We start from the raw sequence: 15,287 nt of genomic DNA, 5'->3' as shown, positions 1-15,287 counted from the left end.
TAAGAGCTCTCCTAAAGAAACCTAACTTGGATCCAACTGACTCAGGCAACTATCGCCCCATATCTCTTCTTCCAGCCATCAGTAAGATCACTGAAAAACACGTAAATGGAGCTCTTTCAGGGTTTCTGGAGGAGCATGGCCTCCTCCATCCCTCCCAGACCGGCTACCGTCCACGCCAAGGTACTGAGACGGCGCTTCTGGCAGTGATGAAAGAAAGCAGAAAGATCTTGGACACTGGAGGATCAGCTGCCATTATACTGCTTGACCTGAGCGCCGCCTTTGATACGGTGAACCATCTTACTTTGATCCGGCGGCTCAGGAATATTGGTATCAGGGGTACAGCACTCCAGTGGTTATCCTCCTTTTTAGAGGATAGAACTTTCCAAGTTTTCAATGATAACATGGTTTCCAAATCCATACATCTGCCGAACGGGGTGCCTCAGGGCTCCTCACTTAGCCCGACGTTGTTTAACGTGTATATGTACTCTATTTAGCATTACGACGCTCGCGCTGCTGTTAGCGTCTGATTTTTAATCATTCCTGTTTTGTATTTGTTTTTTGCTGTGTTACTATTTTCCCCTGTTTTTAAACAGGCGCTCAGGGTGCTAGTGGGCTGCTAATCTCCCCCCTCCTCTCACCGCATGTAATTTGGCATTATCACCGCCGCTTTGGTGGGTCCGGTTCACGGGGATTCCCGGGGTGGACGCCATTTTGGCTTGGGCTGTGGATCTTTGTGGCGGGCGCCATTTTGAGCGCTACAGCGCTCGGGTTTGCCTCGCGGGACGCCTATTTAAGGCGGATTTCTCTTCTGGTCCGACAGACAAGGTACTCTATTTAGCATTACGACGCTTGCGCTGCTGTTAGCGTCTGATTTTTAATCATTCCTGTTTTGTATTTGTTTTTTGCTGTATTACTATTTTCCCCTGTTTTTAAACAGGCGCTCAGGGTGCTAGTGGGCTGCTAATCTCCCCCCTCCTCTCACCGCATGTAATTTGGCATTATCACCGCCGCTTTGGTGGGTCCGGTTCACGGGGATTCCCGGGGTGGACGCCATTTTGGCTTGGGCTGTGGATCTTTGTAGCGGGCGCCATTTTGAGCGCTACAGCGCTCGGGTTTGCCTCGCGGGACGCCTATTTAAGGCGGATTTCTCTTCTGGTCCGACAGACAAGGTACTCTATTTAGCATTACGACGCTTGCGCTGCTGTTAGCGTCTGATTTTTAATCATTCCTGTTTTGTATTTCTTTTTTGCTGTGTTACTATTTTCCCCTGTTTTTAAACAGGCGCTCAGGGTGCTAGTGGGCTGCTAATCTCCCCCCTCCTCTCACCGCATGTAATTTGGCATTATCACCGCCGCTTTGGTGGGTCCGGTTCACGGGGATTCCCGGGGTGGACGCCATTTTGGCTTGGGCTGTGGATCTTTGTGGCGGGCGCCATTTTGAGCGCTACAGCGCTCGGGTTTGCCTCGCGGGACGCCTATTTAAGGCGGATTTCTCTTCTGGTCCGACAGACAAGGTACTCTATTTAGCATTACGACGCTTGCGCTGCTGTTAGCGTCTGATTTTTAATCATTCCTGTTTTGTATTTCTTTTTTGCTGTGTTACTATTTTCCCCTGTTTTTAAACAGGCGCTCAGGGTGCTAGTGGGCTGCTAATCTCCCCCCTCCTCTCACCGCATGTAATTTGGCATTATCACCGCCGCTTTGGTGGGTCCGGTTCACGGGGATTCCCGGGGTGGACGCCATTTTGGCTTGGGCTGTGGATCTTTGTGGCGGGCGCCATTTTGAGCGCTACAGCGCTCGGGTTTGCCTCGCGGGACGCCTATTTAAGGCGGATTTCTCTTCTGGTCCGACAGACAAGGTACTCTATTTAGCATTACGACGCTTGCGCTGCTGTTAGCGTCTGATTTTTAATCATTCCTGTTTTGTATTTCTTTTTTGCTGTGTTACTATTTTCCCCTGTTTTTAAACAGGCGCTCAGGGTGCTAGTGGGCTGCTAATCTCCCCCCTCCTCTCACCGCATGTAATTTGGCATTATCACCGCCGCTTTGGTGGGTCCGGTTCACGGGGATTCCCGGGGTGGACGCCATTTTGGCTTGGGCTGTGGATCTTTGTGGCGGGCGCCATTTTGAGCGCTACAGCGCTCGGGTTTGCCTCGCGGGACGCCTATTTAAAGCCGCTTCCTCCCGCGCAGCGGTACCGCGCAGTGGGACGCCGTCGCTTAGCCGGAGTCGTGCCTGAGTCCTGCCCGTCTGCGCTCGTCCACGCTAGGGACGTGCAGGGCGCGCGGGGCTTAGCAGGTGAGTGCGTTCGTATTGTTAGCCAATGGTGATAAGATGATCACATATTCGAACGAAACACTACGGTCTATTGGTTTGACCATTACTAAATGTACTCAGGTCATCCACCCCTTACGCGGCCCGTTTTGCTGTGCCTGCAAAGGTTTCGCTCTGCCTTCTCCGGCTACTATTCGGCTGACGGGTGATGTTGCTATATGTCCTAGTACCAGGGTTGGCTCGCCGAACGCTCTCCGGATATTTAGCCTAAATGCTAGGTCACTGGTATCGCATCATCAAAACGTTTTTGATCTTCTATATGATGAGTCTCCAGATATTCTCGTTATTACTGAAACTTGGCTGCAGGAGGACGATGAAGCGATAATCAATCTTGCCTTTCCATCGGAATACTCTACCTTTACCCTCAATCGCCCTACTAGAGGGGGGGGTATTGCACTCGCAGTGAAATCTAATTTCTCCTGCATTTGGAATGTCGTGCACATTGCTGGGTGCGAGAGTGCATCCTTTAAGATTGGGATTAATCCCCAGTATTCGATCTCGGGGATGGTGGTCTACCGCCCCCCAGGTAATGATGTCGCATTTAGGGAGGCTTTCCCTGATGCCGTCAGTGCTCTGGCAATGGGGTGCGCCAATTTCTCCATACTGGGAGATCTGAATCTCCATTTTGATAACCAGAAGACCCCGGCTGTAGGTAATTTTCTTGCGGACCTTGAGGCCCTTCAACTGTCCCAAAGAGTCTCCCAACCAACGCACTCTGGAGGGCATATATTGGATCCTTTTTTTACAGATCTCACGGAAGCTTCAATACGCTCCGTGTTGCCCCTCGGATGGACAGATCATTTTCTAGTGGATATTCAGGTCCCTCTACCTGATACCACTCCAACTCCTTTAGTTCGATCTATCCCTAGAAGACATTGGGGCAAGCTTAGGTTAGAGGATCTTCATCTCGCTCTAACTGCTGATCAGCTCGAACTCTCGAGTGATGTTGAATTGGGCTATGATCAGTTCTGTAATTGGATTACCAGGGCGCTGGACTTTTTGATTCCCATTCGGACTAGTAAGATCAGTCCGAAAAAGTCTAACCCCTGGTATGACAGTGCTCTACGTGCACTGAAAGGGAACTGCAGGCGTGCCGAGAGAGAATGGCGGAGATCCTACGATACGGCGAAGAAAGCGCTGTACTTGGCCTCTATTAAAATCTACCACCGTGCCATCTGTAGGGCTCGCGCGACGTTCTACTCTTTGGAATTTCGGAATAGCCCTAACCCATCTAAGACTATTTTTAAGGATCTGCTGTCTAAGCGCTCCATTCCTACAGTCACGGCCTCTACTTCGCACTGTGAAGCCCTAGCTTCTTTTTTTCTGGAAAAAGTGCAGAACATCTACCGTGCTTTTCCAAGTTCGGGGCTCGTTCAGAAGACCGCGGTGACTGCCCCTGCCTGTTCCATGCTGGCATATTTTTCGCAACTCTCATCTGAGGCTTTTGATATTTTGGCTCAGAAGGTCAAATCTGGTTCGCCTCTCGATCCGGTATGTCCTGCCCTGTTTAGGAACCAGTTTTTTGTGGGGTCTTCTACGGTTTGTTCCTTGATTAATACTTCATTGGCTACGGGCACGGTTCCATCCAAATGGAAGTGTGCTGTGGTTTCTCCTATTCTGAAGAAGCCAAATTTGGACGCTTCGGGACCGGAGAACTACCGGCCCATTTCCTTGCTCCCATGGCCGGCCAAACTGATGGAAGCCCATGTCAATCAGGCGCTTACTGACCATCTTACTCAAGCTAACATTCTGGACGAGACCCAGCATGGGTTCCGAGCTGGGCATAGTACGGAGACTGCCCTTCTCGCCATGGTAGAACATCTCCGGTCGGTGCTAGATCAGGGACAGACGGCGGCGCTAGTTTTATTAGATCTGAGCGCCGCCTTCGACACGGTCTCGCACCGTATCCTTCTGCACCGCCTGGAAGAGAGTGGCGTTACGGGGCTTGCCCTTCAGTGGTTCCGCTCCTTTCTCGTGGACCGGTCTTTCTGCGTTGCCATACCCCCCCATCAGTCTAAATTCCATCTTCTGGACTTGGGAGTACCGCCAGGTTCCTCACTGAGTCCCACTTTATTCAATCTCTATGTGAGACCACTGGCTGATGTCGTCAAGCAATGGGGCATGTACATGGTCTCTTATGCCGACGACACTCAGCTGGCGGTTACCATCAGTGGGGATACCGATGTGGATGCTCCCAAGTTCCAGAACGGGCTAAGGGCGGTGGCTAGTTGGATGACGGCCAATTGTCTCCAGCTGAACGCAAAGAAGACCGAGGTCATGATCGTCGGGAAGAGTAGGGACCTCTGGGGTGACAGATGGTGGTCGCCGGAACTTGGTGTGGCTCCAATCCCAGTTATGGAGTTGAGATACTTGAGAGTTTTGCTGGATTCTACTCTCAGCTTTGTGGGGCACACCAAGAAAACCGCGGTGTGTTGCTTTGGTGTCCATCGAGGCTTAAGGCCTGTCCTTAAGTTTTTTGATCCTTCTACCAGGCAGATGGTAGTGCAGGCAACAGTCTTATCTCGCCTGGATTATGCCAGCTCGCTCCTCTTAGGGAGCAATCAGGCAGAACTTGTGCGGCTTCAACGCGTTCAAAATGCCGCTGCCAGAGCAATTGTCGGCTTGCCTAGGTCTTGCTCGGCCTTCAGCACTCTTCGAGCACTGCATTGGCTGCCGATTAGGTCGCGAATTCATTTTAAAGTTTTATGTTTGGTTTTTAAAATCTTGAAAGGATCTGCTCCCCAGATTCTCTCCAATCTTATTTCCGGTTATGTACCAACCCGGGTATTAAGATCTTCGGAGCAGGCGCTTGCAGTAGTCCCGAGGTTCAGGCTTTGCCGAGCTGGTGGGCGCTCTTTCCGGGCGAAGGCTGCAGCGTTATGGAATTCGCTCCCGCTTCAGCTCCGTACAATTAACGATCTTTTGTTATTCCGGAAATCCTTAAAAACCTTCTTGTTTTAAATCTGTTGCTCTCCTGTGGTCTTGTGTTGGTTGTGTTGTACTTTGTCGCGCGCCAGGACGCCCCTTAGCTGGGGCAGCTGTGCGCGTAATAAATGTTACTAACATAACATAACATGTCTCCCTTGGCAGCCAAAATAGAACCCTACGGAATCCGAATTATTACCTATGCTGATGATACCCAGCTAGTGGTCGGACTTACCCAAACTAATCAAGAATTTCACTCCATCCACTCCTGCATGAAAGACATCTCAAACTGGATGGATGATTCCCAACTTATGCTCAACGGAGGAAAAACCGAGATTATGATTTTGGGTAACTCCCTTCACTACATTCCCAGCCAGCTATGGCCACTATGCATGGGTCCAGCCCCTATTCCTAAATCAGAAATCAAGAGTCTGGGGGTATGGTTGGACCAGGACCTTAGCCTCAGAACGCAAGCTAGGAAAACAGCAGCCCTCTGCTATGGCCTACTTAGAATGGCCCGAAAGGTCTTACGTCTTCTCCCTTCTTTGGCTAAGAAAGTAATGATTCAGTTATTAATTCTTTCTAGGCTTGATTATGGGAACACCCTGTACTTGGGCTCCCCCCTCTCAGCAATCAAGAAACTACAATCTGTACAGAATAGTGCAGCGAGACTCCTATTGGGAGTTGCCAATAGACTGTCAGCAGAACCGGCCCTTCGAGCCCTCCACTGGCTTCCGGTCCAGGAACGAATCAAATTCAAATCCCTATGTTTAGTGCACAAAATAATGCAGGGACTTGGTCCGTCATCAATTTCTACCATGATTCGTCCATACAAAGCCAATCCTAGACTCAGGTCAGATGATTTGCATCTGATTGAGGTCCCCAGGATTAAGAGATCCAGAAGTGGTGGTAGGCTCTTTTCCTACAATGCCTCCAAACTCCGGAATACTCTGCCTTTCCATCTGCGTACCACCTCTGACCATATGTCCTTTCGGAAACAAATAAAAACTTATCTCTTTCCTTAGTTCTGGTCCCCCCCCCGCCCCCCCCCCCTCCTATTGTTGGTACTAGCGCTGGGATGCCTCCGGGTAGCCATGCGCTCTATAAATGCTTTTCCATTCCATTCCAAGTTTGGGTGTTGCCCTGCCAATTCCTCCCTGAAAAATAATTTATTCCTCCCCTAGTCAGGAGATAAGCTGATAGTTTGCAAAGTGAGCTGGACTCGAACAGGAGTTTGTGAATAACCGTGAATGTATAGGTTTATGGGTGGAAACAACTTTCTAAGGCATTCTCACACTGGGATGCCCACTACCACCTACTGGGAGAAAAATTCCTCACATGGAAATGTGTGAGAGTAAGGTATATGTTACTTACCTCGTAAGCATCTGTTCATGGCATGTAGTGCTGTAAATTAACATGCTCAGCATACTTCCGCCATCTAGTTTTGGGTCTGGATGTGTGCAAGTTGTTTTTCTTCTAAGAAGTCTTCGAGTCACAAGACAAAGTGACCCCTCCTCTTGGTGATAATGCTCATGGGCATTAACTCCATTGTTTTCCCACAGGCAGGTGAGAATGGAGTGAAAGTAAGTATCAGTAAATGAATGTCCATGCAAATGAAATAGTATAAAGGAACTGCAATGGCCACAGGTGTCCTGGGAGGATGGTGGGCGCATGTAAATGTACAGACCACATGCCATGAACAGATGCTTACAGGGTAAGCAATTCATTCCATTCAAGGCATGTGTGGCTGTAGATACACATGTTTTGCATAGACTGTACACTAGTCCCTCTCCAAAATCAGTGGCTAGCCTGGGGTGTTGCAGTTGTTTGAAATAGAGCACACAGCACTGCCTGCTCAACATTGACTTCTTGGTGTGCTAAAACATCCACACAATAATGTTCGGTGAAAGTGTGTGGTGTAGACCATGTACCCGTCTTACAAATATCAACTATTGGGATAACATGTCTGAATGGATTTAATTATCCATCTAGATATGCCTTTCTTAGATATGGGCTTTCCTGTGTGAGGGGGAGAAAAAGCAACAGAGTGTTTTGGAGAATTTAGTTCTGTCAATACATTAGAACTATTTTAACACATTGGGTATGAAAAGCTCCCTCCGCAACTGAATCCAGTTGCAGAAAGAAAATGGGTGAATCAATTGACTGAAATAGGAAGATAAAACCACTTTTGGAATGAGTTTTGGGTTGGTTCTAAGGACTACCTTATCTCTGTACCTGGAAGAAAGGTTCTTCCAAGGTTAATGCCTGAAGCTCACGGACACGCCTAAGCGAGGCAATGGCAGCTGAAAAAAGCTACTTTCCAAGACAAGAATTGTAGGGAACAGGTGTGCAATGGTTCAAATGGTGGACCCATAAGTCTGTTAAGTACTAAATAGAGATTCCATGCTGGTGCAGGTGGAGCTCTAGGTGGAATTACTTTTAAGGCCTTCCATGAATGCCTTAACTGGTACCTTGAACAAGGATAAATGTTGCTTGTTTTGCATATAGGCAGCAACCGCGAATAAATGCAGACATATGGAAGTGTAAGCGATGCCAGATGTCTGCAAATGAAGGTTGCAATCCATGTTTTGCCCAGTTGTGTTATAATTGAAAAAGTTGATGATAAAATGAAAAACGATGCATTCATTTATAAGAAAATTGCTTCTTTATTAACAAATTTGCCGGTTGTGAACTCCACATCAACCCGGCCTTGCAAATACACAGTCAGGTAAGCACGGAGACCTAGGCCCGAGGTTATTGATTGATAGTTCACAGGTGGGATGGCACATAGCCGGCAGACAAATGCACAAGCAGGAAACCTTAGATCAATCCCACAGATACGCACAGCGACACTCCAATGGTCAAGGGAGATTGGTCCTAATAAACGACAAATGGCTGGAGGGGGTATGCGTGCTCCTAAAACACCATAAAGTGAGACGCCACATGAAATAGGAACATACAGGCAACCAGATACAGCAAATGCAGTGATAATGAACTCCCCATGCTGGAAATCTGACATGTTACCCACTGGCCACATTGTGTCCGTGTAACTTTGAGCCCCACCTGTATTTTCCATCAGACAATTAATTTATGACTCTGAAGGCAAAAACTTACATTCCTTACCACACATGGATCACCAAATACCTTTTATTACCTACAATGAACTGTACAAAAGGAGGCCGCAGACCAATTGTAAATTGAGACAGTCCTCAAACCCTGTGCCTGTAACTCTTCTCCTGTCCGCAATGTTTAATTAAAAAACTGTTCCTGTGTTGCCAAACGCCCTGTGCCTCTTATTTTTTCGAGGTATTTCATGCTCAAGGAACATTTTGGCGAGCCAGCCAGGAGCTGATTTGTACCTCAAACCTGACAGCAGCCAAAGGAAGGAGACCCCGCCCGGACGGATTCACATTTGCGCATTAAGAAAAGTGAGCGGACACTGCAATTGATTGGAAGTTCTGCTGAATCCACAGGGCGGAGATCCACCCTGAAACAGCTGTCACAGAGGGTAAAAGACTACATCAGAACCTAATTTAAAGCATTTGGCAAACCGTAAACTAGGGGAAAGTGTACAAAAGACAATCTGAGTGACTTGCAGCTGACAGAATATGGCATTTTACCTATTTTATATGTCCTAGCAGAGTAGTCGTAAGGTGGCCTGGGAGGCAATCCCTTGGAAGTCAACTTTTTTCAATAGTCAGCATGCTAGGAAAAGTGAATAGTTATTGTATAGCACTTGATAACTCCAAGGACGCTGTTTTCGTGAAAAAGCATCTCAACCTCATTTTTTAGTCTAAAAAGTTCTCACTGCTACTGTTGTTTTTTTTTTTTTAACACCATTGGTATCTGAAAGGAATGAGAGGTGTTCCCGAATAAAGATTTTGAACTTGAGTGAGCAGTGTTAGTCACTTGGACCACTGGACGTAACACAGACGGTACACTTTTTCCACAGTGCTTGACACAGATGGTACTCTTGGCCCCTAGGTGTGATTCGGACTTTAGGGAAAATAATTGGACCTAGGAAACTAGGTTTAACTTGTGTGTGTGGCCAAGAAGAGCCTATGGTTCCCGAGTTATTCCTTTTTCTACATCTATCACTATTACCTTTGTCCCGGAAACGATATTAGAAGGCTTCTGTGTGCCACACAGAGCTTCCCCTGTTTACAGGATAACATGCGCGAGGAGTGGGCTCAGACATTTTTGACAAAGCAATCACTTTTTTCTGTCACGCTTTGTTGAGCTGGTTTGGCGTACATGTGATGTTCTGGTGCTGTTATTTCTTGCAAACTGTATTTTGTACAAGAGTTGATATGCAGATACTGTCCTAATGTATTTTATTTGCCTATGTTTCAAATACTTCATATGAGGGTACTGTTATTTATTGTAAACTGTATTTGGCGTAAAAAGTTCATATCATGCAGATACTGTTTTTAATATTTCATTTTCTTTTACCTATGTTGCAAACCTTCATATGCACTGTTCTTTGTGTTCATTGAATTGTTCAAGATGAACAGTTTGATGCATCTGTGAATAGCGCTGAGCTTATAGTACTTAAAATTGTAAGAGTGCACCACGTACGGTTGTCCCCACAATTAGAGCAAACAATAACTCCCAAAAGATTTGAGTCTTATTTCCCTTGAAGGTGAAGACATTTAATATGTTTTGCCAAGAATGCACACACACATGAACACATACACATTTCCTTGGCCTAATGAGGGAACAAATGGCACTAGCATAATAGAATATACTAAAACACACATAAAAACTAAATATACAGGTCAAAAGAGAGAGGCATTACTATAACTGGGCCATCCTTGAAGAGCGACAGCCCTACAGAACAAGTTACTTACCTTCGGTAACGCTTTTTCTGGTGGATACAATATCTGCCTGTGGATTCCTCACCTTGTGAATATCCCCTGCGCCAGCATTCCACAGAATTTTTTCCCCAGCTCTCCACGCCGACGTGGACGTCATAATACCACGTCTCCGCTCGCGACTCCGTATGACGTCACCGGAGCCATAAGAGAACCACGTCGGCGTGATGACGTCAGTTCCACCCATTTTTTCCGTGCCTCGGAGGCGAACAGGTGGACCGACAACAGATTCAAAGTATACAACATTCGAACAAATATACATAGTACATAAACAAAAGGAAAGCTAAAGAACATAAGCATTTCATACAAATGTACCAGATAGAAAGAAGATGCAATGTAAAACTGGTCAAACAAGACATGCTTTAAGGTATACAAAGGTGGACAACGGGGAGGTGGGTGGGTCAGCGAGGAATCCACAGGCAGATACTGTATCCACCAGAAAAGCGTTACCGAAGGTAAGTAACTTGTTCTTCTGATGGATACATCTGCCAGTGGATTCCTCACCTTGTGAATAGATTCCCACAGCAGTCCCACTCCCAGAGGAGGGTGTCCACCTTCCTATACCAAAAAGTCCTGCAAGACAGAGCGCGCAAAAGAACTCCTCATCTCAGAGTCTAAGCAATAATGCTTTGCAAAAGTATGGAGGGAGGCCCAAGTCGCAGCCTTACAAATGTCTGCAACTGGAACACCCCTGGCCAAAGCAGAGGTGGAAGACTTCGCTCTAGTTGAATGAGCTCTAATACCCTCAGGAGGAACCTTACCAGCAAGGGCGTAGAAGATCTTGATGGTTAGGATGATCCACCTGGACAGAGTGCACTTGTGCACAGCTTTGCCTTTTGAGTGTCCAATATAGCCCACGAAGAGCTGATCTTCCAAACGAAAATCCTTTGTTCTGTCCAAATAAAAGCTCACTGCTCTTTTAGGGTCCAAGCGGTGAAGTCTCTCCTCCTCCTTGGAAGGGTGAAGGGGAGGATAAAACACAGGGAGAGTAATGGACTGCCCCAGATGAAAAGCAGTCACTACCTTAGGTAGGAAAGCAGCCCTGGTCCTGAGGACAATCCTTTCAGCATGTAAGGATAAAAACAGGGGTTTCGAACTAAGTGCTTGAAGCTCACTCACCCTCCTTGCCGAGGTGATGGCTACAAGAATGACCGTTTTAAAGGACAACAGCCTCAAAGGACAGCTATGAAGGGCCTCAAAAGGGGACCCCATCAAAAAAGTTAAAACAAGATTAAGGTCCCACTGTGGCATTACAAAGGGAGTAGGTGGAAACCTGTTAGTAAGACCTTTGATAAATCTTAATACAATAGGAGATTTAAATAATGACGGCTGATCTGGAAGACACAGAAAAGCCGATAAGGCTGATAAATAGCCCTTAACAGTGGCCACAGCACAACCCTGCTGAGCCAAGGAAAAAGCAAACTGAAGCACATTTGACAAGTGGGCCTTTAAAGGGTCAATAGATCTCTCTCCACACCATTTAACAAACTTAGACCATCTATAGGAATAAATATTTAGTGGAGTGTCGCCAGGAAGATAAAATAACATCCACTACGTCCGGTGGGAAAGAGAAAGAACTCAGGTTGCCCCGTTCAATCTCCAGGCATGAAGGTGCAGACTCTGGAGGTGGGGGTCTAGAACCTGCCCCTCCTACTGCGAGAGGAGGTCTGTCCTGAGAGGGAGACGGAGCGGAGGGTGCGACGAAAGGTTAAATTGATCTGTGTACCACACCCTTCTTGGCCAATCCGGGGCGATCAATATAACTTGGGCACGGTCTTGGCGAATCTTCCTCAGAACCCGAGGAATCAAGGGTATAGGAAGAAATGCGTAAAAAAGTTGTGAGCCCCAACTCAACTGAAACGCGTCCCCAGAAACCCCCTGCATCGGAAACTGGAGACTGCAGAATAACGGGCAATGCGCGTTCTCTTGCGCGGCAAACCGGTCCACCCGAGGAGTCCCCCACATCCGGAAGACGTACTGAACTACCTCTGGATGAAGCCTCCACTCGTGGTTGGCGGAAAACTGACGACAGACTGTCCGCATGCACGTTCAGCACCCCAGCCAGATGATTCACCATCAAGCAAATCCGATGGTCCTGAGCCCAGGACCAGAGTCGCAAAGCCTCTCTGCAGGGACGGTACGACCCTACTCCTCCCGGCTTGTTGGCATACCACATAGCGGTAGTGTTGTCCGTCAGGACTTGAACCGACTGACCACGAAGGGAAGGGAGAAAGGCCTTGAGCACCAAACGTATCGTCCACAATTCTAGAAGATTGATATGAGACAATCTTTCCTCTGGAGACCAAAGACCCTTGATCTCCAGATCCCCCAGATAAGCACCCCACCCCAGGGTAGAGGCATCCGTTATCACTGTGGCCACCGTTGGAGGAAGATGAAAGGGCTTTCCTTGAGACAGATTGCCCTCCACGCTCCACCAAGACAGATCTGCTGCTGCTTCTCTGGAGATGCTGACTGACTCCCTGAGATCTCCGTTATGCTAATACCACTGCCTGCGGAGACACCACTGGAGCGCCCTCATGTGCCAGCGTGCATGGTTGCCCAACAATGCAGGAGGCGAACAGACCGAGCAGGCGAAGGACCTTCAGAACTGGAACAACCGCTCCATTGTGGAATAAAGGGATCATCTCCTGAATGTCGAGAATTCTTTGTGGAGGAGGAAATGCTCGACACACAGTAGTTACCAGTACCGCCCCTATGAACAGGTTGCGCTGAGAGGGCACCAGGTGAGATTTGGGCACATTGATTGAAAAACCCAAGTTGAATAATAGATGAGATGTTACCTGCAGATGATGCTGCACCATCTCTGACGACCCTGCTTTCAGTAGCCTGTCGTCCAGGTAGGGAAAAACCGGAATCCCCGACCTCCTGAGATGGGCAGCCACCACCGCCATCACCTTGGTGAAGACTTGAGGTGCAGTAGTAAGACCAAATGGGAGAACCGCAAATTGGTAGTGTTGCGACCCAACTGTAAAACAGAGATACTTCCTGTTCGACTTCAGGATTGGGATGTGGAAATACGCATCTTGCAAGTCGATCGACACCATCCAATCTTCTTGCCGCAAAACCTGAAGAACCTGCGCAAGGGTCAGCATCTTGAATTTCTCCTGCTTCAGGTAAAAGTTCAAGATTCTGAGGTCCAGGATTGGACGCAATCTCCCATCCTTTTTGGGAATCAGGAAATACCGGGAGTAGCATCCCTGACCCCTTTCCTGCACTGGAACCACCTCTATCGCACCCTTTTGTAGCAATGCCAGAACCTCCTTCTGCAGAAGAAGCAGATGGTCCTCTGAGCAAAAACCTTGGCAAGGAGGATAAGGGGGAGGAAATTCCCGAAAGGGAAGGGGGTACCCATTTTCCACAAGGTTTAAAACCCAAAGGTCCGTCCTGACCGATTTCCAACCTTGCTGAAAGTGGGACACCCGACCCCCAACAGGCCTCACATGATCCAGGATGGGGGATCTAGGGCTGCTTCTCTGTAGCATCATTGGGAGCAGAAGAGGCTGAGGAGGAGGAGGGATTGCGGCCAGAACCACGCTGACCCCTTTTTCTTCCTGTATAGGATCTGTAGAGAGGATTTTGTTGCTGCTGCTGAGGTTGACGGAAGGAACGAAAGAATGACCTTCCAAATCCCCTATACTTCCTTAAGCCAAACCCTTTTGACTGCGTCTGCAAACCTAAAGACTTTGCAGTAGCTCTGCTATCTTTGAATCTTTGCAGGGTGGAATCCGCTTTCTCCCCAAAAAGCTTTTCCCCATCAAAGGGTAAGTCGACCAGAGTGGCCTGAACATCCGTAGAAAAACCGGAAGAGCGAAGCCAAGCCTGCCTTCAAGTGGCTATAGAAGATCCCATAATTCTGGTCACGGAATCAGCCGTATCTAGGCCTGATTGAATAACTTGCCTAGCAGCAGCCTGAGTGTGTGCAACAACCTCCATAAAAGAACCCTTCTCCTCCTCAGACAATTTAGGAGCTAACTGCTTCATCAAAGCATGAACGTAGCAGCCCAACAAGCAAGTAGCATTTGTTGACTTAAGCGCCATACTTCCAGATCAGAAGACCTTTTTAGCCGACTGCTCAATCTTCGAGTCCCTGTCAGCTGGAGCTTGTGGAAAAGCACTTGAAGATTGTTTTGAGCAGGATGCCTGCACTACAAGACTCTCTGGAGAAGGGTGCGAGGAAAGGAAGCTCAGATACCCCGGAGCCACTCTATATCTTCTCGCCACAGTCCTGGAAACAGTAGGTGAGGAAAGTGGCTTGCGCCAAACGTCCATAACAGGCTCTAAGATAGCCTCATTAAAAGGCAACAGAGGCTTGACAATAGAAGGAGAATGAAGGACTTCAGACGATAGGTTTGGCTTATATTCCGCAGAAGGCAACTGCAAGTCCAACAGCTCCCCAGCCTTCTTGATTACCAAATGGTAAGGAGCCAACTCTTGAGGAGGAGAAGATCTGGAAGAAGAATGCTCCCACTCAGGAGTGGTGTCCAATCCACTTGCCTCCTGAATACCTTCAAATTCATCAGTGGAGTCACCCACTACACCTTCCTCCACTTCCTCTGTTCGATAATGTTCTTCCTCTATAAGCCTCTGAGCCTCTCTTTGAGAGCGGATCCGAGGACACGGCGTCGGCGGCGCTGTACACGGAGTCTGCCTCGCCGGAGGAATCGGCGGCGTCACACGGAGGCGCAGCTGGAGTCGGTACCGAGGGAGGCTCCGACGAAGGCACATGATCCAGTCGAGGCCAGGAAGAAGGCTCTCCAGACGGCGCCGGGAACTGAACGCCATTGGACCCACGGGACCTGAAGGGGCACCGGATGGGAAGGCTGCTCTCTGGAAAACACCATACATAGCTTTCAGGAAATGCGTCTGATCCGCACCCGGAGTCGGGAAATGCGGATATGGGTTCGAGCCTGAATCTGGCCTAGGAGTAGCTGGAGCCGGAGCCGACGGATCCTCTACTGGAATCACAGGTTCACCTTCAGGCACAGGAGAAAGATCAGTAACCTGATCCGGCTCGGCGTCGGAAGCTGGAGAATCCACCATCGCCGGAGACTGCGCCGGAGTTAACTTTGGCGAAGGAGACTTCTCCGGAGAAAAACGAGAAGGGGAAGGCAAAGGAGAGACCAAGTCCTTACTTC

Source organism: Triturus cristatus, chromosome 6 (genome assembly GCF_964204655.1).
Source record: "Triturus cristatus chromosome 6, aTriCri1.1, whole genome shotgun sequence".
In the NCBI taxonomy this organism is placed as follows: Eukaryota; Metazoa; Chordata; class Amphibia; order Caudata; family Salamandridae; genus Triturus; species Triturus cristatus.
This window is presented reverse-complemented; position numbering follows the sequence as displayed.